The sequence below is a fragment of the Schistocerca nitens genome, chromosome 3, assembly GCF_023898315.1.
Source record: "Schistocerca nitens isolate TAMUIC-IGC-003100 chromosome 3, iqSchNite1.1, whole genome shotgun sequence".
In the NCBI taxonomy this organism is placed as follows: Eukaryota; Metazoa; Arthropoda; class Insecta; order Orthoptera; family Acrididae; genus Schistocerca; species Schistocerca nitens.
The window spans coordinates 875,725,578-875,746,495 of NC_064616.1; the positions used below are offsets into that span (position 1 = coordinate 875,725,578).

The following is a 20,918-nucleotide window of genomic DNA, read 5'->3' on the forward strand; positions in this document are numbered from 1 at the left end:
AATACTGGAAGCGAAAGGTTATGTGTAGCTCGTACAGAAATCAGACAGCAGTTGTAAGAGTCGAAGTACAGGAAAGGGAAGAAGTAGTTGAGAAGGGAGGGAGACGTGGCTCTAGCCTAGTTCTGGAGCAATCAGTAAAGCAAGCCAAAGAAAAATTTGGAAAAGGAATCAAAGTTCAGGGAAAAGAGATAAAAAATTCGAGTATTGCCGATGACACTGTAATTCTGTCAGAGACAGCAAAGGCCTTGGTAGAGCAGTGACTTGAAAGGAATTTTTAAGATGAACATCAACAAAAGCAAAAGTGGAGTAATTAAATATAATCGAATTATTAAGTCAGCCGATGCTGAAAGAGTTAGATTAGGATATGAGAAACTAAAATTATTTGATGAGTTTTGCTATTTGAGCAGCAATGGCTGAAGTATAGGAGGATATAACAGGAAGATTGGCAATAATGAGAAAATCATTTCTGAAACAGGAGCATTTATTAACATCTAATTAAGTGTTAGGAAGTATTTACGAAGCTATTTGTCTATATTGTAGCTTTGTACGGTATTGAAACGTGGACGATAAGCAGTTCTGACTAGAAGAGAATAGAAGCTTTCGAAATGTTGAGCTGCATACCTCACAAAAAATCTTGTCTGTTTAGACACTAGTTCCACTAAACTTTATTAAAATACTCCGAAGACTAATACGCAACTGATCAATCATCTCTCGTCTTGGTGAATCATTATAGTGTTGAGAACGGTTAGGACACCCTGGGATGGATGATTGAACTTAGTGCAAGAAGAACATAAAACCTGAATTTTAAATGCAGTTTTCTGTTTAAATATCTCCCGTATGTCCACGTCTTGGGAGATGATCAACGGTATGATGTATGTTCCAAAACGATCCCAAAAATAAGAACTTGGTGACTTCCTGAACCAAACGTAAAGCAAAAACTTAGTGAAGATGTCCGCTGTATACAGGGAGTATCAAAAGGTATGCTACAAGACATGGTGGTTAGTACATGGGTTCCAAGTGAGCATATTTTGCTAATAAAGGTAGAATAGGAAACACTGCTTTCGCATGCCAGCGTCTCTGACATATGGAGGAGGTCGTAGGTTGTTTAGACCACATAAGCTAGACAAGGAGTCGGGACACACAGCCCTCCAGCATGACAGTGCTGCACCGCAGGTTGCATATCCCCACGAGCACAAGGACCATGACAACACAAGCTAAACACGAAACAGCGGTGCCCGTGTTATTAAGAAGTACTGTGCAATGTTACTTTGGACAAGCATGCATGTCCCACAACATTGCATCGCACTTCTTAATAACACAGACACTGCTATTTCGTATTTATTCGGCAATACCAAGCCCTCGACTCTCACTGAATATTTCCTTCGTGGACGGGAATGTACGCTATGTACCAGTGCAGGTTGTGACACATGGGCGACGATATACCTAGGTTTGGGTCTGGTTGTGATTCGTGCTCAGATGGCCGAAGCGGTTACGATGACCGCTCAAGTAAAGCGGGAAATCCGGGTTTCGAATGTGGTCCGGCAAGAATTTTCACTGTCGTTATTCCACTACACAGCCGAATGTGGTTCATATTTGCAACTTCGAATACACTTCCTACAAGCAACCCAGTGCTTGTCAGTACGGCAATCGAAATAAGAAGCCATGTTGTAGAGGGCAACTCCAAATGCCACCACTATCACAATGGGTGCTCGCCTCGCCGACAGAAGTCAGCATCAGCGTTTCTAGGGGGTGCAAACAGCGCCGATCTATTTGATTCTGTCTCCTCACGTGGTCGCAAATAGTTCGCGAGCAGTTCATCCGCCCGATAGTGCTTAACTCTTGCCCCGGCTCGCTTCCGGCAGTTGCTTGCAGGCAGCCAGCCAACCTGGGATCGCCGACTTCCGAAGCTACGTGAAGTTGCCAGCAAGTCCTCGTCCTGGCAACTCAGAGGCTGACTTCTCGACGCTCGGGAGTCCCGAAATTTGGTATCTTGTCTAGAATGGTGTTTGTGTTCTAGGCAGTCGTCTCACCGGGTGGCACTTAAGACTTCTCGGTGAACACTTAAACTTTGACTTGAACTATTAGCAGTGTTTAATTAAACAGAGACTTCTAGTGATTAACTGTTTTTAGTGTTCTTGTGAATTTGTGTTCCAAGACGAAGAAGATTGAATTTTTGTTGCTTGCAATAAACTCCTTATTCATTGTCTAAATGGGTTTCTCCGCACCGAACCTAGCGTAGGCCACTTTAATTGGTAGTGAGGTTTTATTGTGAATTTGCTGTTGACTCTAGTGCTGTATCCCAGGTAAATCGTGTTTCTGCGTGTTTTTTCCCACATACGTGGTGTGCTTATGTTAGATTTTTGTTTCAGTACGTCCACGGCCACTACGGTATTATTCCTTCTGCAAAACATAGAACAGGCTCTGCAACTGGTACAACCGATGGTCTCAGATTGATTCCATGGTTAACTTCGCCGCACGCCTAGTATGGAATTTCATCACTCACAGGATCTAACTCGAATGCAACAGTGCACTTGTTTAGCTATCGTACGTAGGTGTCGAGGTCATCTCCTCTTGCAGGAGTTAAGTCCTGAAGTGGATTCGTATGCTATACCTTAAGGACATTTGAAAACTTGGTTGTTGGACTGTTTTGGTTGGTTGGTTAGGGGGAGGGCACCAAACAGCGAGGTCATCGGTCCCATCAGATTAGGAAGGGATGGGGAAGGAAGTCGGCCGTGTCCTTTCAGAGGAACCATCCCGACATTTGCCTGAAGCGATTTAGGCAAATCACGGAAAACGTGAACCAGGATGGCCGGACGCGGGTTTGAACCGTCGTCCTCCCGAATGCGAGTCCAGTGTGCTAACCACTGCGCCACGTCGTTCGGTGGACTGTTTTGATTTACAATTTCATGTGGTAGCTGCTAGACACAAAGTTTTCAGTTGTTGTAAGCGGAACAGACAGAATGCCGGGATTGTGCAGCACAATTGCAAGGAGTTCCCGAGATTGCCATCTTCAGCGTTCCAATTCTAAATGCGAACAGTTTCATGCCGAATCATTATGTGAAGATAACACTACAGTACGATATAGACTTTTTTCTTTTTCCTGTACTTTCTTTTTCCTTGATTTCTACTTCATTTTCTTGGTGCATTGAAGATTTACTTTAGCATGAGTTTTGTAACTTTTTATCTTTGAAAAACTTTGTTTCTGCTTACGTCAGGGAGTTGCTATGAAGAAAATTACTGTTTTCATTTTTCTGGTGCTGTGTTTTCGCACGTTTATTAACATGATATTTTAATATACTCTTCATGAACAGAATATCGTGAAGTAGTAATTTTATATGAAATAGTATATCGGTGTACTCGGAATTTTTAAAAGTGTGCTCTTAAGCGAGATGTGCTCTGTAAACACATATCGATAGATCGATAATGAAAAATATCAACAGAGAGCCTGAGAGTGAGAACGGAATGGGGTAGTCGTGGTGAGTGCAAGTATACTGTGTCGGTGCGCGACGTTAAATAGCTGTTTGATCGGTGATACTCTTTTGTGATTTCGGTGTGTACTGTGGACAAGGAACAAACAAGCAATCACGTAATGTTGCTTCACATTTGGAAATGCTACTCAGTACATTAGTCTTCAAATTATGATGTGCAGATCGCTGAGCCGCGTCAGTGTTATACGTGTAAGGTTCAGACTGTGGACAGCATGGACTATTTAGTGCGTACTGCTGCCTGTCGAAGTGTACTGGACATACGGTAATGAATAATCTCGTCGTGACTGACATTCAACACATTTAATCATGAGTGTACGACGTGCCCATCGCCTAGCGTTTGATCTGAGTATACGGTGACTGTTGTGTACAGCACGGGCTGTTTGGCGCATACCGCGGTTTATTAAATCAAATTACAGATATATCAATGTAGAAATGTTCCCAGCCACAATCGAACTGGAAATGCAAGTTCAAAGCTGTGCCTGTAAATGACTAACAAACCTTATGACTTCGGGATATGTAACGTGTAAATTAAATGAAGCGTGTCTTACCTACGTCACTGCATGTAAATACGCTAACTGAGAGGGTTCTAGATTCATTACGCGTTCCTGCTGCATCCACAACGAGCGGATTCGATCACCGGGACCCGCAAGGCGGCGATAATTACTGGACTACACGTTTCTATATTATGGACCAACAACGTGGTTGACGACCCGCTGGCAGCACCATCTAAGTGGAGACTGCGTTAAAAAAATGATAAAACTCTCAACCCTAGTGAATCATTTCTATAAATAATGCTGTAAAGAATTTTCGTAAGAATCATCTTAGTTTCTCATTAGTAAGGATTTTCACGAAACTGCAATATACCACACTAAGCAGCTCTTTTAAGTAACATTCAGAATTATAGTTAAAATTTGTTTCGTTATTAAATCACTTTTTATTATAGACGTTACAATTTTGCAATCCCATTAACGTCTGACACTGTCCTCGTTCTTGCCATTATTATCATTGAGACTAAAGTTATTTAGTCTTTCTTTCTTATTTGCTTTTAATCGCTTATGCATATGTGCTTGTGTTGTCTGCGAGAGTTATTTTCTGTATTTGCATGTTGGCTTGGTTTTGAGCCAATTCTTGTGTGGTTTACTGTCCTGTGTTGAGCAAATACGTGCGTTGTGTAGTGTCCGCCATTACGTTAACAGACAGGAGCACACCACAACTTGTCTGTGTATTTGGTGACGTACTTTTGTAGGGGGGAAATTTTCGTTTTTGCCAGATGTGTGATGATTTGCATTTGGGTGGGGTTGTTTGGAGGAGGAGACCAGACAGCGAGCCATCGGTCTCATTGGATTAGGGAAGGACGGGAAGGAAGTCGGCCGTGCCATTTCAAAGGAACCATCCAGGCATTTGCCTGGAGCGAATTAGGGAAATTACGGAAAACCTAAATCAGGATGGCCGGACGCGGGATTGAACCGACGTCCTCCCGAATGCGGGTCCAGTGTGCTAGCCACTGCGCCACCTCGCTCGGTATTTGCATTTGTTCAAACATTAGTTAAAGTTATGATTTTCTGAATGTTGGCTGCGTGTATGGGAGTAATATTCAGTTCATCCTGTGAAAAGTTCAATATTTTTGGTTTCAGTTACTTCCGAACCTAAGTGTGTTAGGTATCAGTGAAGAGATGTATCAGGATTTTTCCACTTTTCTTGGATAGCCGCGGTCATTCCTACTTAGATTAATATTCGAGGGGATCTTTTCCATCACAGTTAATTAGAGATTAGAGAAATGGTCCTATTGCACTCTCCAGATGAGGAGATTCAACGTTACTCAGCATGGCTTACCTTACTGTGTCAGCTATCGCTGATTGCTGCTCGAACAAAGTAGGCAGGATCCTTACTTCCGAAAATGTATCCCGTTTTTTCGTGAGTGCACTTTTACCAGGGACGACATATTCAACAACAGAAAAAGCCTTGTCTGGATGGAAGAAAATCTTCACGGGCTGCAAATCCGAGCCCACCAACATCGCTTTGCTGTCAACGTGTGGGTAGGTCTCATTGATGGCCATGACGTAGATCTGTACCTCAAGTCCGTGCCTGTAGATGGTCCAGATTAACTTTTATTTTTGCGAGAGGTCTTCCGCTGGATGTTGGACGAGATGCCTTTGGACATCCGTCATTCCATGTGGCTCGAGATGGATTCGCTCCAGCAAATTTCGACGATGTGTTACGTGGTCACTTGAGTGACACCTTTGGCAGCAGTAGGATTGGACGGACATGGAGACACAATAGCTTGCCCCCTCGCTCACCGACTTCACACCATCGGATTTTAATTTCTTGGAGAACATGAAAACCATGCTGTATGAGACACAGTTTGGTTACCACAAGGTCTTGTGGCATCTATAAAAGTAACAGCTGTAGTCATCTGTGATTTGCAGGCAACCTTTCCAGAGCGGTTCTAGGCGCTTCAGTCTGGAACGGCGCGACCGCTAAGGTCGCAGGTTCGAATCCTGTCTCGGACATGGATGTGTGTGATGTCCTTAGGTTAGTTAGGTTAAAGTAGTTCTAAGTTCTAGGGGACTGATAACCTGGGATGTTAAGTCCCATAGTGCTCAGAGCCATTTCTGAACCAACCTTTCCAAGGATTCGATAAGACATCAGGCGATACAAAAAAAAAAAAAAAAAAAAAAAAAAAAAATCTATCGAAGTTGGTGTCGGTCATATTGAGCACCTTCTATAAGTGAATTAAACTGTTGTTTAACGACAATAACATACAGTGTCTCCTTTACACTTTACCTAGCTTGTGTGGTCCAAACTCCTACATCTTCTCCATATTTCAGACACACTAATACGCAAACGAAGCGTTTTCGAGCATAAGATTCTTAGCACAATACGCTAACATGGTCCCCGTCTACCAACACCACCCTTTGCAACATACCTTTTAATACACCCTGTAGTGGTAAAAAACGATCTGCAATGGGGAATGGGGAATGTGGTAGTTACCGCAGAAGTTGTATGTGAACGACAGAGTCAGATCTGAAAATCTTTAGAAACACCCTGGTGGAATGTTAATATTGAAGAGGCTGTTAGAGACACAAAAATTAAAAGATAAGCCTCGTACAAAGCAGAAACACAGGTGGACGCATGTGTAGTGTAGGAGAAACTGTCAGTTTACAGGAATTATCCTCAAATATTTTGCACTATTTTTTGGCACAAGAATATTCTACAGAATTACGGGGGGAAAATAAAACAGAATTGTTGCTGTTGACGCCGAGGAAATCCGTGACCATGCAGGCACGTGTGGAAACGTTCGAGGGGTGCGAAAGTTTCTGATAAAGTCATCTTTGTTCTAGTAGGAAGAGCATACAATGAAACCAAGAGTTTTGTGCTTTCGAGGAAGGAAGCTCAATTTGCTTCGAAACAGCACTTCATCATCACTATGTACGAAGTTTCAAAAACAGTTAGAGCCTACAACTAATTCCTTACTTTATAACATATTATAACTATTTTGTGTGAGACGGAAGCGGACACAGAAACAAAAAAGATCTTTGACATGAAAGATTTACGAAATTGGGTCTTAAAATCATCGTATCCAAGAAAGTTACTTCGGTGTTGGAAAGGAACTTTCCAGTAGACCATCTAAGAATTGGAGAAGACGAGTTAGATACTGTGGACAACTTACAGTCCTTAAGTCGCGTTGTTTCCTCATACAACACTTAACGTCATAGATAAGAAACAGTGTACAGAAATCTTCCAAAGTCTGCTATGGATTACGTCATATTCCTTGGGATTAAACATTCCCATAATCTTCCAAGAATGGCATGTACACGACATACCTCCTGCCTACACTAACATATCAGCTAAAAGGTATAACAAATACTAGAGTGAATAAGAACCGTCTGCAGATAAATAACAGATATGAACTTCTTGTGGCCTTGTTTAACACTTTGACTACCAATTTTTTTCAAAGACATTTATGTACAGTTATTTTAATTAATGTCTTAGTCAGAAGTAACAATAAGAAAGGAATGGTTCAAATGGCTCTGAGCACTATGGGACTTAACTTCTGAGGTCATCAGTCCCCTAGAACTTAGAACTACTTAAACCTAACTAACCTAAGGACAGAACACACATCCATGCCCGAGGCAGGATTCGAACCTGCGACCGTAGCGGTCGCGCGGTTCCAGACTGTAGCGCCTAGAACCGCTCGGCCACTCCGGCCGGCTAAGAAAGGAATATTTCCAGCCGTTTTTTTTCGAGCACAGGGGGGTATGACATACAGGATCATTCGTAAGTACCTCGTGGTTCCAGAAGACGGCTGCACAAAAACTAGAAGACGAATAGAAAAGGACATACATCAGTGCATAGAGCATTTCTTTAATACCCATATCTTCAGATGTCATACCCTCAGATCGGTACCAAACGTTGTATGTCGATAGAGTATCAACCAAAATTTCGATTTAGTCCGTATTATGTTCTAACGTCCAGCAGAACGTGCGTAAACGTTAATTAAAAGAAACGCCAGAACTACGGAGCGCAGGAAAAGCATAACTGTGAGTAACCACTATGTATAGCTTCCGTGGGAAAGTTTGTACAGCGTTAGATCGTGGTACCAAGGGTCCTGAGTTCAAATCCCAGTAACGACTATTTTCTTACTGTATCATGCGTCAAAGTGTTGTATGGGTCTATTAGTACTTCCGCACGTGTGATGCAGTTGTTTCTTTAGTCTACTGTTCCGACTGTTTATGTTTATTCTGTGAAACTACAAATGCATTAGCTGGTTCATCACGATTGGTATCTGTTCTGTCGCACATTTCCGACACAACACCACACCTATGTATACAGATGTACTCTATAGGTTTTCTACTTTCAACTAACGAAGCGAAAGCACACTGCCAAAAGAACATTGCTACAAACTCCGAAAACTCCTTTTATACGTCAGGAAAATGTTCTCCCATATATGAGTTTGACGCATTAAAAAAAATTGTCCTCAGTACGGTTTGAACACAGGGCCTTTGGTACAACGACCTCATACGCTACCAACTCACCCACGCGATATCTATAAGACAATCATTCACAGATACGGTTTTCCCGTATCCGTCGTTCTCGTGTTACTTTTAATTACCGTTCACAAATGTTCTACTGGACGCAGCTCACAGCACGAACTAAATCGGCATACAACGTTTGGTACCGATCTGAGTGTATTAAATGTGGACGTTCGGGTGTACACTTATGGGCTTCGTTTGTGATGTGGCAAACGTCAATACGTGCTTGCAATTCGTTGAAACGACGTGTCTGGAAGGGCGTAAGGGCAGTCCGCTGTGAAAATTTGGTAACTGGGCTACTTGTATGCAGGAGCGAACTAATTCGCTGCACAATACAGAGACGAGGGTTAACAATGAAACCTGAGGTCAGCAAAACCTACAAGTGCAATCTGTAATTACAAGAATTCCGTAGGTGACCCTTTATCAGCTGGACGTTGATACATAACAACGACATGCAGCTGATTTCCACTGGTTCTCTGATAAACTACCGCGGGACACTAAGTCCTGTTGGTAGTGAAATGGTTAAAGAGAACAAAATATATAAAATGCGGAATGAGGATATCCGACTACAGCTAGAATTAGAAAGACGCGTGCTAGAGACCACTGAATTGTAGCGATTGTACTGGAATGGGCATAGGAAGAGTATGGTTTTGACGGAAACGTCCGAGGGAAGTGAGCAAGAGAAAAACCTAGTGACAGTAGAGCAGGGATAAGCAGACCCTCATAGAACTCAAAATTTAAGGTTCCGATTGTAATTACATTAACAAGCAATAGCGGAAAGACTAGAAACGTGGATGTAGGCTTATCTACAACCACAACGGGCTTGCTGGAGCGGCTTAATGATGACGAATTTTTTGTCTTTTTCTTATTCTTTTACCTGCCCTCATCCTGAAAATTGACAGAATTATTGTACCCTATCTGTTTGTATCTAGTGTTATCCCACGTGAAAGTGTGACAACGTATTCCAAGTGTTTGCGAAACATGTAACTGACGAAAGACTTAGCAGATACCACCACGGTGTTCAGCTAGTTGGACATGGGAAACCGCCTAAAAACCACAATCAGGCTGTCCACCACATAGGCCCTCGTAGTTAATCCACCGAGCGCATGTGATTCACGGCCAGCTCATCTCCCCGAATCCCGCAAGTGGCGTTCTAACACGCGCGGCTACCCGGGTGGATCTATGACGAATTTCTTGCGATATCTACTAAATTGTTCCGTCACCAAATCTCTCTCACAGAGAACTGCTATTCTGGAGTAAAAAATTACATTATTCCATTTTTTTTAAAATCTTCCCGAGTGGCTAATAAGGTTACGGATACAAACACAAAGATTATTTTATTATCTCCTTTTGGCTGTTTGTCTACAACACAACGGATTTAAGGGTCTTTAATGTTTAGAAAGATAGTTGAAGTGAAAGCGTTAGGCGGCTTGCTATTCATATCTATTTGATAACTGGCTTGTCCAATGGGTGAATGAAATGAGTCTGCTGTGTCGCCGAGCGTAGTAGCCGCGCGGTCTGTCTACAAGTCGTTGGTACTTCCCTGCACAAATACTTACTCATGCTGCCTCTATAGCTGTCTATAATTGCGAAAGTGTTGCCAGTGCAGGATTTTGTGCACCAACTGACCTCTGTGTCCCATAAATGTTCTATGGTATAAATGACGGGTGGTCCGAGCGGCCAAATCATTCGCTCGGATTGTCCCGAACGTTCTTCAAACCAATCACGAACAGTTGTGGCCCGGCGACATGGCGCATTGTCATCCATAAAAATTCCATCTTTGTTTGGGAACATGAAGTCCATGAATGGCTGAAAATGGTCTCCAAGTAGCCAAACATAACCATTTCCCGTCAATGATCGGTTCAGATGGACCAGAGGAGCCATTCCATTTCATGTAAACAAAGTCCACACCATTATGGAGCCACCAGCAGGCTGCTGAGTGCCTTGTTAACAGTTTGGGTCCTTTCACGCAGTATTGTTTGTCTATTAGCACTGGCAACTATACGCAAACGCCGCAGCTCTCAAACGTTAAGTGAAGACCCTAGGCCACTGCGTTGTCTGTGTTGCGATGTAATGTCTGTAAGATGGTATTCTTGGCATGCCCTTGACACTCTTTATCTCGGGATGTTGAATTCACTAACGGTTTCCGAAATGAAATGTCCCATGCGCCTAGCTCCAACTACGAGGGCAGTTCAATAAGTAATGTAACACATTTTTTTTCTCGGTCAATTTTGGTTGAAAAAACCGGAAATTTCTCGTGGAATATTTTCAAACATTCCCGCTTCGTCTCTTATAGTTTCATTGATTTCCGACAGGTGGCAGCGCTGTACGGAGCTGTTAAAATGGCGTCTGTAACGGATGTGCGTTGCGAACAACGGGCAGTGATCGAGTTTCTTTTGGCGGAAAACCAGGGCATCTCAGATATTCACAGGCGCTTGCAGAATGTCTACGGTGATCTGGCAGTGGACAAAAGCACGGTGAGTCGTTGGGCAAAGCGTGTGTCATCATCGCCGCAAGGTCAAGCAAGACTGTCTGATCTCCCGCGTGCGGGCCGGCCGTGCACAGCTGTGACTCCTGCAATGGCGGAGCGTGCGAACACACTCGTTCGAGATGATCGACGGATCACCATCAAACAACTCAGTGCTCAACTTGACATCTCTGTTGGTAGTGCTGTCACAATTGTTCACCAGTTGGGATATTTAAAGGTTTGTTCCCACTGGGTCCCTCGTTGTCTAACCGAACACCATAAAGAGCAAAGGAGAACCATCTGTGCGGAATTGCTTGCTCGTCATGTGGCTGAGGGTGACAATTTCTTGTCAAAGATTGTTACAGGCGATGAAACATGGCTTCATCACTTCGAACCTGAAACAAAACGGCAATCAATGGAGTGGCGCCACACCCACTCCCCTACCAAGAAAAAGTTTAAAGCCATACCCTCAGCCGGTAAAGTCACGGTTACAGTCTTCTGGGACGCTGAAGGGGTTATTCTGTTCGATGTCCTTCCCCATGGTCAAACGATCAACTCTGAAGTGTATTGTGCTACTCTTCAGAAATTGAAGAAACTTCAGCGTGTTCGTAGGCACAAAAATCAGAACGAACTTCTCCTTCTTCATGACAACGCAAGACCTCACCCGAGAGGAGCTCACAAAACGTCAGTGGACGGTTCTTCCTCATGCACCCTACAGCCCCGATCTCGCACCGTCGGATTTCCATATGTTTGGCCCAATGAAGGACGCAATCCGTGGGACGCACTACGCGGATGATGAAGAAGTTATTGATGCAGTACGACGTTGGCTCCGACATCGACCAGTGGAATGGTACCGTGCAGGCATACAGGCCCTCATTTCAAGGTGGCGTAAGGCCGTAGTATTGAATGGAGATTACGTTGAAAAATAGTGTTGTGTAGCTAAAAGATTGGGGAATAACCTGGTGTATTTCAATGCTGAATAAAACAACCCCTGTTTCAGAAAAAAAATGTGTTGCATTACTTATTGAACTGCCCTCGTACCATTCCACTTTCAGACTCTGTTAATTCCCGCCGTGCGCCATAATCTTGTCGGACACTTTTCACATGTATCATCTGAGTACAAGTAATATCTCCGCCAATGCACTGCCGTTTTCTGCCTCGTGTACGCGATACTACCGCCATCTGTATATGTGCATATCGCTATCCCATGACTTGTCACCTTAGTGTATAAACCCAGAAAAGTAAACTTCTAGAAACATTTCACTCAAATAGACTATCTAGATGGAGCAGTTCAGAAGAACAGGCCAACGCTTGTCCACTGTCAGCCGTTCCTGTTTCACGTGTCATATACAACTCTTTAAAAATTAGTACTACTTTTCAGGACTTTGAAAAGGTCTTGCTGGAGATTTCACACCAGGTCAATATTGACGACATGAAGAAAGAAGTCGTCGGCTGTTGCTGTGAAGAAGGATTCATCTGTGCTTTCAAATGAAATTATTTAGGCACTCTACGGGACATGTTATGTATGTAGGACGACCAAATAATCTTCCACTGAAGCGCTGTTAGTCTCTTCGTTACTTCCTCGCTAATGGGAAATAAATACAGGGCGCTTTGAATGCATACATAATGTATGACGACCATTCACCTTGCAAAAATTCCCGCAGTTCAGCAGTGACACTACAATAGAATCCTCTGTTTCATCCTAAACCGACTAAACCTATATAAAATAAATTTTTATTACGAAAATAACTAAACAGTGGTGACACCGAAGTAGAGAGGATACAAAATGCAGACAAGTAATAGCATGAAAACCATGGCTGGACAAGAAGAACTTGTTAACATAGAATATAAATTTAAGTTTTAGAAAGCATTTTCTGGAAGGTATTTGTGTGGAGTGTATCCTTGTACGAAAGTGGAACGTGAACAATAAGCAGTTCAGAAAAGAAGACAGCCGAAGCTTTTGGAATGTAATGCTGTAGAAGAATGCTGAACATTAGGTGGGTAGATCGAATAACAAATGAGGAAGTACGGAGTCATGTAGCGAATAGAAATGTACGGCACAACTTGACGAAAGGAAGGGATTGGTTGTTAGGACATACGAGGTGCGACAATAAAGTAATGAGACTGATTTTCTTTGCAAGATGTGGCAACCCTGCAGGCTTGCGTAGGCACAATATCTTTGTCCTTGGTCTATAAGCTGTTCTAGTCCAAGCGGCACATCGATGCAACTGCTCAATCGTGAGTTGTGCAGTAATAAGTTAACACGTGTTTGTGTCTCTCGTCACGGAAATGGAACCGCATAATATTGCGCAACGGTATGCCATTTCTTTTTGCGTTAAATTGGGTGAAAACGCAACGACAACTTACGGTAAGCTTCTGAAGGCTTTTGGAGAGGAGTTTATGACAAGAGCTCAAGTTTTTCTTTGGCATAAAATGTTTAGTGAAGGCAGAACGAATGTTGAAGATGAAGACCGCAGTGGACGACCATCAACCTCACGGACGGATGTCAACTTGGCCAGGGTGCATGAACTCGTACAATCTGATCGAAGATTATCCGTGAAAATGATTGCAAAAGAACTTAACATCTATCGAGAAACGTTTCGTCTAATAATAACTGGAGATTTTGGTATGAGAAAGATTTGTGCAAAAATGATCCCCAAAAATCTCACACCACAACAGCAAGAAACACGGAAAAATGTGGTACTCGATCTGTTAAAGCAAACGGAAATCAATCCAGAATTGTTAAGCCGTGTTATCACTGGTGATGAAAGTTGGTTTTTTCAGTACGATCGAGAGACAAAACGCCAAAGTTCACAGTGGTGCTCAAAGGGATCACCCAGACCAAAAAAAGCTCGCATGTCAAAGTTAAAAGTGAAATGCATGCTTGTGTTCTTCTTTGATTCCAAGGGAACTGTTCATAAAGAGTGGGTGCCTCCTGGACAAACAGTTAATCAATATTACTACAAAGGAATTTTAGAAAGACTTCGTGGAAGAGTTCTTCGTGTCCGTGCCAACATTGCTGAAATTGTATTCTGCATCACGATAATGTACCATCCCATACTGCTCTGTCAGTACAGCAATTTTTAACTTTAAAACAAATTTCAGTACTACCACAGCCAACTTATTCACCAGATATCGCTCCGTGCGACTTTTTTCTATTTCCAAGAGTCAAAACGGCGGTCAAGGGACACCATTTTCAAACAACACAAAATGTTCAAAAAGCTGTGACGAGGGTCTTGGAGGATATTACAGAAGATGAGTTCCGGAAATGTTCCCATCAATGGCAGAAGGGATGGAAAAAGTGTGTGCAATTAGAAGGGAACTACTTTGAAGGAGACAACACTAAAATTGACTAAAACGGTAATCAACATTTTTTTTTTCACATCAGTCTCATTACATTATTGTCGCACCTCGTATGCTACGGCATAGAGTAATGGTTAGTCTGGTTATACAAGAAAGCGAGGAGGGTAAAAATATTAATTGGAGGCCAAGGTTTGAACTCAATAAGCAAGTTCAAATGGATATATGAGTGGCGTTCAATAAATATTGCAACACTTCGTTTCTTGGCCAGTTTCTGTTGGAAAATATGCGTAATTCGTTGTGGGATAGTGGAATATTCCCGCTCCAGCCCCTATAGTTTCATGAAATTCCGGTATGTGGAGGCGCTATACGTAGCCTTCAAAATGGCGTCTGTAACGGAGATGCGTTCCAAGCAATAACTGTCATCAAATTTCTTTTGGCAGAAAACCATAGAATTCCAGATATTGATAAGCGCTTGCAGAATGTCTACGGAGACATGCAAGAGAACGAAGGCACGGTGATGGCAACTAGGTTACCCAAACCTGTCCGATCTTCTGCGTGAGACCTGTGACTCCTGCAATGTTGGAACGTGTGGACACTCTGTTGGTAGTGCTGACACACTCGTCCACCAGTTTGGATACTCAAAGGCGTGCGTCCGGAGGATTTCTCGCCGCCAAACAGAAGACCATAAACAGCAACGAAAGACCTTCTGTGCGGAATTGCTTGCGCCTTACGAGGCTGATCTTGACAATTTTTTGCCGAACATCGTCACAGGCGTTGAAACATGGGTTCATCACTTCGAACCAGAAACAAAACGACAATCCATGAAGCGTGGCTACACCCCTCCGAAGAAAAAGTTCAATGCCGCACCCTGAGCCGGTAAAATTATGGGGACGGTCTTCTGGGACTCTGAAGAGGTTACGAATGCAACAAGACGTTGGTCTGACGTCGACTAATAGGTTAGTACCATACGAGCATGCAAGCCCTCAGAGTGAGGTGGCGTAAGGCTGTCGCACTGAACGGAGATTGTATTGAAAAATAATAATTTGTACCCATAAGAGGGAGTAGGAATTAAAATCCATGGAGAAGAAATAAAAACTTTGAAGTTCGCCGATGTCACTGTAATTCTGTCAGAGACAGCAAAGGACCTGGAAGAGCAGCTGAACGGAATGGACAGTGTCTTGAAAGGAGGATATAAGATGAACATCAACAAAAGCAAAACAAGGGTAATGGAATGTAGTCGAATTAAATCGGGTGATGCTGCGGGAATTAGATTAGGAAATGAGACGCTTAAAGTAGTAAATGAGTTTTGCTATTTGGGGAGCAAAATATGTATATATATTTCTTTAACCTCGAAACTTACACATAGAAATTATTATGATACGGAGAAAAATGTATGTTCGCCTGAGCGGCTAGTGTCCACTTATTATTCAAATTTTAAATGTCTCTTCTTTATAAATACTGTTTTTTTCCCTTATTATTTCACTGGGGACGCTATAACCTGAAAGAACAGTTGAACGGAATGGACAGTGTCTTGAAAGGAGGATATAAGATGAACACCAACACAAGCAAAACGAGGATAATGGAATGTTGTCGAATTGAATCAGGTGATGCTGAGGGAATTAGATTAGGAAATGAGACACTTAAAGTAGTAGATGAATTTTGCTAAATGAGGAGCAAAATAACTGATGATGGTCGAAGTAGAGATGATATAAAATGTAAACTCGTAATGGCAAGGTAAACGTGTCTGAAGAAGATACATTTGTTAACATCGAGTATAGATTTAAGTGTCAGGAAGTCGTTTCTGAAAGTATTTGTATGGAGTGTAGCCATGTATGGAAGTGAAACATGGCAATAAATAGTTTGGATAAGAAGAGAATAGAAGCTTTCGAAATGTGGTGCTACAGAAGAATGCTGAAGATTAGATGGATAGATCACATAAATAATGAGGAGGTATTGAATAGTACTGAAGAGAAGTGAAATTTGTGACACAACTTGACTAGAAGAAGGGATCGGTTGGTAGGGAATCTTCTGAGGCATCTAGGGACCACAAATTTAGTATTTGAGAGCAGCGTGGAGGGTAAAAATCGTAGAGGGAGACCAAGAGATGAATACACTAAACAGATTCAGAAGGATGTAGGTTGCAGTAGGTATTGGGAGATGAAGAAGCTTGCACAGGACAGAGTAGCATGGAGAGCTGCATCGAACCAGTCTCTGGACTGAAGGCCACAACAACAACATAAGATGGGGGAGGGGTAGGATTAATACGTTGTATTGGAAATGTGAATAAAATCAACCTACTTTCAGAAAAACAAACTGTTGCATTATTTATTGAACGCTCCTTGTAGGTTGCGGTAGTTACTCAGAAATGAAGAGGCTTGCACAGAATAGACTAGCATGCAACAAGCCGGTCTTGGGGCTGAAAACCACAACACCAAAAACAACAGCAACAACAGTAATGTGATACATACTCTCTGCTTTTCCAATTTTGTTTCATTAATCCATGCATGCCTGCAAATAAGAAATTTGTGTCAGGCACCAGCTGCTAAACCAAGAAAATCCGGCAAATGGTTGTAGCGATTGTCAAAGTCATACCACCCAAATGAGTGTCTAGCGCTGGAAGGTATGGGAGTAACAGCGTACCAGGTCGGAGCCGTAGCAAACAAGATGTGCGACCTTTGTTGCAGTATTTTTAGTACCAGGTACTGAAGAATCTTCGCTACTGATTCTTTCTCGCACCTACTGATTTCACTCTCCTCGGAACACTGAATAAATACTTCGGTAGTTTGGGTTCAAATGGTTCAAATGGCTCTTAGCACTATGGGACTCAACATCTTAGGTCATAAGTCCCCTAGAACTTAGAACTACTTAAACCTAACTAACCTTAGGACATCACACACACCCATGCCCGAGGCGGGATTCGAACCTGCGACCGTAGCAGTCCCTCGGTTCCGGACTGCAGCGCCAGAACCGCAAGACCACCGCGGCCGGCGGTAGTTTGGGGTTGTCTGCAGATCTTATTCTAATGATTGGCACTGGTGACTTTAGATCGTGTCATCCCGTGTTCGATTTCCGGCAGGGTCGGAGATTTTCTTCGCGAGGAAGTGGGTGTTTGTGTTATCCAACTCATTACATCTCATCTTCAGTGGCTGAAGTGGCGTCAAATAAAGAGTCTTCCACCAGACGGCCGAACAGCCCTAGACGGAGTCTCTCGCCTAATAATATCATACGACTGTTTCATTTCATCATTGATGGTTACCATACCTGTGGTTATAAATTGTTTGTATCTTCACATTGCACTGTCCCTCAGACATGCATGCACGTCTGAAGGAACAGGCAATGTGGTGAAGATTACAGCTGTGGGAAATATTACGAAATTGATTCACATTTTGCGAATCTGCACTGACGCCAGCTGTTCTTGACAGATGAAAATTTGTGCCTGCCGGGACTTGAACTCGGATTTCCTGCTTATCGCGAGCGGTCGCCTTAAGCACTTCGGTTATCCGAGTACGCCTTTAGGACCCACCCAAACTTCCGTACGCATCGATGACCACAACCCATACGCTCGCATATTTCGTGATTCACGTACAGGGAGAGACAAATATATTACGGCAAGTTTAGCCCGTAGTGCGATGGATAAATTATAGATGGTTACTATGTTGGGTTGGGGGTAAGAAATGAAAGAGGAAGCCGCCTTATAGAATTCTGCACAGAGCACAACTTAATCATAGCTAACACTTGGTTCAAGAATCATAAAAGAAGGTTGTATACATGGAAGATGCCTAGAGATACTGACAGGTTTCAGATAGATTATGTAATGGTAAGACAGAGGTTTAGGAACAAGGTTTTAAATTGTAAGACATATCCAGGGGCAGATGTGGACTCTGACCACAATCTATTGGTTATAAACTCTAGATTAAAACTGAAGAAACTGCAAAAAGGTGGGAATTATGGAGATGGGACCTGGATAAACTGACTAAACCAGAGGTTGTACAGAGTTTCAGGGAGAGTATAAGGGAACAATTGACAGGAATGGGGGAAAGAAATGCAGTAGAAGAAGAATGGGTATCTTTGAGGGATTAAGTAGTGAAGGCAGCAGAGGATCAAGTAGGTAAAAAGACGAGGGTTACTGGAAATACTTGGGTAACAGAAGAAATATTGAATTTAATTGATGAAAGGAGAAAATATAAAAATACAGTAAATGAAGCAGGCAAAAAGGAATACAAACGTCTCAAAAATGAGATCTAAGGAAGTGCAAAATGGCTAAGCAGGGATGGCTAGTGGACAAATGTAAGGATGTAGAGGCTTAATCTCACTAGGGGTAAGACAGATACTGCCTACAGGAAAATTAAAGAGACCTTTGGAGAAAAGAGAACCACTTGTACGAATATCAAGAGCTCAGATGGAAGGAGTATATAGAGGGTCTATACAAGGGCGATGTACTTGAGGACAATATTTTGGAAATGGAAAAGGATGTAGCTGAAGATGAAATGGGAGATACGATACTGCGTGAAGAGGTTGACAGAGCACTGAAAGACCTAAGTAGAAAGAAGGCCCCGGGAGTAGACAACATTCCATTAGAACTACTGATAGCCTTGGGAGAACCAGTCCTGACAAAACTCTACCATCTGGTGAGGAAGATGGATGAGACAGACGAAATACCCTCAGACTTCAAGAAGAATATAATAATTCCAATCCCAAAGAAAGCAGGTGCTGACAGGTGTGAAAATTACCGGACTATCAGTTTAATAAGCCACGGCTGCGAAATACTAGCACGAATTCTTTACAGACGAATGGAAAAACTGGTAGAAGCCAACCTCGGGGAAGATCAGTTTGGATTCCGTAGAAATGTTGGAACACGTGAGGCAATACTGACCCTACGACTTATCTTAGAGAATAGATTAAGGAAAGCCAAGCCTACGTTTCTAACATTTAAATGTCAGGAAGTCGTTTCTGAAAGTATTTATACAGAGTGTAGCCATGTATGGAAGTGAAACATGAGCAATAAATAGTTTGGACAAGAAGAGAATAGAAGCTTTCGAAATGTGATGCTACAGAAGAATGCTGAAGATTACATGGGTAGATCACACAACTAATGAGGAGGTATTCAATAGAACTGGGGAGAAGAGGAGTTTGTGTGTCAGTTTAAGCACAGTCATGTATAATTGTTCTAAGGGGACGTTTCAGTAGGATACATTCTGAGGCATCAAGGGATGACCAATTTAGTATTGGAGGGCAGCGTGGAGGGTAAAAATCGTAGAGGGAGACCAAGAGATGAATACACTAAACAGATTCAGAAGGATGTAGGTTGCAGTAGGTACTGGTAGATGAAGAAGGTTGCACAGGATAGAGTAGCATGGAGAGCTCCATCGAACCAGTCTCTGGACTGAAGACCACAACAACAACAATGTCTGTATATATACAGCGTGATGTATGGAAGTTTAATCTTCTTAGATCCATCGTGGAATCAGGACAGCGGCTGATCAAACACTATGTGGAGCAAAAAACGGAAAACAGCTGTATTTCAGTAAGTTCTTATATATTTTTTCTTAAGGTCCGGTTCCCATTAAAAATGGTCGAAAATTCGATTTTTCTTTTATTGGGTTCTGTGAAGGGTATATCTGTCAAGAATTTTGGGACGAAAAGATTTTTTAATCCGTGCTTTCAAAAGTTTCTACAGCCCATTGTTCGAAGCAGTGTCACGACCGCCGTGGGACGCTCTCAGCCAGAGGTACTCGGTTCAGGTAGAAAACTTGTCATGCCGTGACACACATATTGCAGTATGCATGCAAACATATGCGCCGAAAAACCGGCGAACCACGTGTGCAGGCTGCCGGACGCAACATATCCAGCTCAGCCAGATCGGCTTTTCTCGTCAAGGAGGACCAGGGAATTTCCCTCCAGGAACAATTCGAGTTAAACGAAGGGTTGATATATAGTCATGGTATTGCGGACTGAATGTAAGTAACGGAAATAACTTTTTGATAAAATATTGGAAAAATTGCTCAGAACATTAGTTTTGGTCGACTATATTGGATTAGCTATAACGAATTTTAAAAATCTAACTTCAAGTTTGCGTTCAACGACATCTAAAATATATTATAACTTGTAGTTTTTATGCAGATTAAACTAATAATAAATATAAACGTTTTCACTATACTTTAAACAGGTTTTTCACGAGAACCGATGTTTCAAAACCGCGTGCAGCATAAAATAAAACCAGTTCAGCCAATTAACTTCTACCTTTGACCTCCGCAAAGCAAACCCTTTTCTTAGGAGCTTCTACCTATAATATATGAAATTTGTTAACATTAGCTGTTTTCAGTAAAGCCATAAAAGTGAAACAAACCCCTAAAAATCTAACTCGAGTTCGAGTTAGCACTAGGTTGTTGAATTTAAGGCCATTTCATTGTAGTTAGGTATAAGCTCTCATGAATTTAACGGGGTATCGACTGATGATATTCATTTTTGACTTAAGATAGCACCTGGGGGCTACACTGCACGCAGTCTCGGTACTTCAAACTCGCAGGCCCTTGATCAAAACATAGTTACGGGCCCCATTTTGTCTCTTTTTTCGATTGGAAATCTAAAATAAAGTTCAAAGTTTGATCAATCATAATCCCCAATGTG

General features: G+C 42.4%; 1 protein-coding gene across 1 annotated transcript in view; it reads right to left on the reverse strand.

Annotated features, from left to right (window-relative positions):
* The window catches only part of LOC126249461 (gamma-aminobutyric acid type B receptor subunit 2), a 370,961-nt gene that overhangs the window by 251,973 nt on the left and 98,070 nt on the right, over positions 1 to 20,918 (reverse strand). The window lies entirely within an intron of this gene.